At 42.0% G+C, this 3,389-nt stretch overlaps 1 long non-coding RNA gene across 1 annotated transcript; it reads right to left on the reverse strand.

The window, feature by feature from the left end:
- Window positions 1–1,428: 1,428 nt before the first annotated feature.
- On the reverse strand, window positions 1,429–2,913 carry LOC123753028 (uncharacterized). The gene is made up of 3 exons (XR_011230654.1): window positions 2,150–2,913; window positions 1,882–2,010; window positions 1,429–1,501 (listed from the first exon to the last, which is right to left on the reverse strand). It is a non-coding gene; the product is annotated as an uncharacterized lncRNA (long non-coding RNA).
- Window positions 2,914–3,389: the final 476 nt, after the last annotated feature.

Raw genomic sequence — 3,389 nt, forward strand, 5'->3', positions numbered from 1 at the left:
TAGTGCTCTTGGGAGGTGGTGATCTTTGTGGTATATAAATACTCCGAAATTACCATCTCTTTTAAGGGTCTGAGCAGGTGGTGGAGCGGGTTAAGGCGTACCTGTTATGCCAGTTGCTGGAAGGCTTCTGTGCTGGCTAGGGTTCGAGTCTCCTGGTGGGAAAGTGTTCTAAAGTTGTATACTTCACTCTCGTGTTTAGGAGAGTTGTGCCTTAAGCATAGACACTGTGTCTTCCCATATTAACAGGGACTTGATGAAATAAACGTATAAATGACCCCTCACTTGCTCTAGTGCTCTTGGGAGGTGGTGATCTTTGTGGTATATAAATACTCCGAAATTACCATCTCTTTTAAGGGTCTGAGCAGGTGGTGGAGCGGGTTAAGGCGTACCTGTTATGCCAGTTGCTGGAAGGCTTCTGTGCTGGCTAGGGTTCGAGTCTCCTGGTGGGAAAGTGTTCTAAAGTTGTATACTTCACTCTCGTGTTTAGGAGAGTTGTGCCTTAAGTATAGACACTGTGTCTTCCCATATTACCAGGGACTTGATGAAATAAACGTATAAATGACCCCTCACTTGCTCTAGTGCTCTTGGGAGGTGGTGATCTTTGTGGTATATAAATACTCCGAAATAACCATCTCTTTTAAGGGTCTGAGCAGGTGGTGGAGCGGGTTAAGGCGTACCTGTTATGCCAGTTGCTGGAAGGCTTCTGTGCTGGCTAGGGTTCGAGTCTTCTGGTGGGAAAGTGTTCTAAAGTTGTATACTTCACTCTCGTGTTTAGGAGAGTTGTGCCTTAAGCATAGACACTGTGTCTTCCCATATTAACAGGGACTTAATGAAATAAACGTATAAATGACCCCTCACTTGCTCTAGTGCTCTTGGGAGGTGGTGATGTTTGTGGTATATAAATACTCCGAAATTACCATCTCTTTTAAGGGTCTGAGCAGGTGGTGGAACGGGTTAAGGCGTACCTGTTATGCCAGTTGCTGGAAGGATTCTGTGCTGGCTAGGGTTCGAGTCTCCTAGTGGGAAAATGTTCTAAAGTTGTATACTTCACTCTCGTGTTTAGGAGAGTTGTGCCTTAAGCATAGACACTGTGTCTTCCCATATTAACAGGGACTTGATGAAATAAACGTATAAATGACCCCTCACTTGCTCTAGTGCTCTTGGGAGGTGATGATCTTTGTGGTATATAAATACTCTGAAATTACCATCTCTTTTAAGGGTCTGAGCAGGTGGTGGAGTGGGTTAAGGCGTACCTGTTATGCCAGTTGCTGGAAGGCTTCTGTGCTGGCTAGGGTTCGAGTCTCATGGTGGGAAAGTGTTCTAAAGATGTATACTTCACTCTCGTGTTTAGGAGAGTTGTGCCTTAAGCATAGACACTGTGTCTTCCCATATTAAGGGGGCGATAGTTAGGGTTCATAAAAGTTGTTCTAGTGCAATGAAAATTTATTGACGTGTTACACGTGAAGAGGGCTGCAAGTGGTCCAAGTTTCAGCATCGCAGCCTAAATAGAGAGGGAGAAAAAAAAAAAAAACTTTTTTTAACCATTTTTTTACATGTTTTAAAGTTGATATAACAAATACAAATATCAACTGATATTATTTCTATGATACTCAGCTATCACAATACTATATAATAAAGGTTGTCTAGTGGCATTATTATCCCAAACCTATTTAGTGCAATAATACAAATTTTCAAAGTTCACCCAAAAAATTATGCAACAAAATGATGTTTATAAATATATATAAAATCAATAAATGATCTTAGGGGAAATATATAACTTGAGTTTTTAGAGGCACAGACTCTACATATAATGTGCAAGTTCCATGTAAATTGAATAATAAATAAAAAAGTTATTCAACCATATAGTTGCAAATTAGTTACCTGTAAAAAATGAAGGTCAAAGTTCAGCCACCTTTGGCTGAGGTTGATGAACTACCAATTTCAATCAAAATTACCACCCTTGTAGATTGGCATTCCTTCAGTAAGGTGTGTAAGTTCCATGAAGATCGCCTGATAAAAAAAAAAAAAAAAATTATTAAAAAAAAAAATAAAAAAAAAAAATAAAAAAAAATAAAAAAAAAGACAGCAGCTTTATATTTACAATTATTTATGATATAGTATCAAGATATAAAACATAATACATACTAACCTAATATAATTGGTCTGAAATATGCAACATCTTGCAACATCAAGAGGGAGAACGTCTTGAGTTGCAGGTCTAAGATCTTGAGTGGCAGGTGCCGCAGGTGGTGTGGCAGGTGCCGCAGGTGGTGTGGCAGGTGCAGCAGGAGGTGTGGCAGGTGCCACAGAGGTGTGGCAGGTGCCACAGGAGGTGTGGGTGCCTGGGTGTGAGGCGAGGTAGTGTGTTGTGGGGGCGGGAGGCTGCCCTCTCTCTTCACTCAAGGGAACTCTTGTTTTGCCTCAGTGTGGCTTTACGCTCCTTCTTTACTTGGCTAACGCGTAGAGCTCTTGCCTTTAGAGCTTTCTTCTTGTCCGATACTATATCCATTGTGCAGTATATGCAAGAAAATACGATCTGTGCGAGCGCGTCAGGCATGCGACCGCCGGCACAGACACTGAGAGGGTGACTAAGCCAGAGTAATCGGATTATAGCCCCTCCCTCTCACAGAAGACAGTTGCCAGCGAGTGTGTTTATAATTTGTATATGCATAACAAGATATTCTCCACTCTATTGCGAAATACTAGACGCTTACAACGTATGACGCATCACCCTACGGCGCACCCGAGCCGCGAGGACCAGATTTCGGGCAATTGCGGCTGGAAAATTTGCTCTAATTACGTTATTTATTATCATAACATTAAACGGTTTGCACCACGGTGTTGCCAGAACGTTGTAGTATTTTTATAAATTTTTCGTGTTTGGCCGAATTTTTTCGGCCAAACAATTATAACGCCACCTTAACAGGGACTTGATGAAATAAACGTATAAATGACCCCTCACTTGCTCTAGTGCTCTTGGGAGGTGGTGATCTTTGTGGTATATAAATACTCCGAAATTACCATCTCTTTTAAGGGTCTGAGCAGGTGGTGGAGTGGGTTAAGGCGTACCTGTTATGCCAGTTGCTGGAAGGCTTCTGTGCTGGCTAGGGTTCGAGTCTCCTGGTGGGAAAGTGTTCTAAAGTTGTATACTTCACTCTCGTGTTTAGGAGAGTTGTGCCTTAAGCATAGACACTGTGTCTTCCCATATTAACAGGGACTTGATGAAATAAACGTATAAATGACCCCTCACTTGCTCTAGTGCTCTTGGGAGGTGGTAATCTTTGTGGTATATAAATACTCTGAAATTACCATCTCTTTTAAGGGTCTGAGCAGGTGGTGGAGCGGGTTAAGGCGTACCAGTTATGCCAGTTGCTGGAAGCCTTCTGTGC

Source organism: Procambarus clarkii, chromosome 4 (assembly GCF_040958095.1).
Source record: "Procambarus clarkii isolate CNS0578487 chromosome 4, FALCON_Pclarkii_2.0, whole genome shotgun sequence".
NCBI classification, from domain to species: Eukaryota; Metazoa; Arthropoda; class Malacostraca; order Decapoda; family Cambaridae; genus Procambarus; species Procambarus clarkii.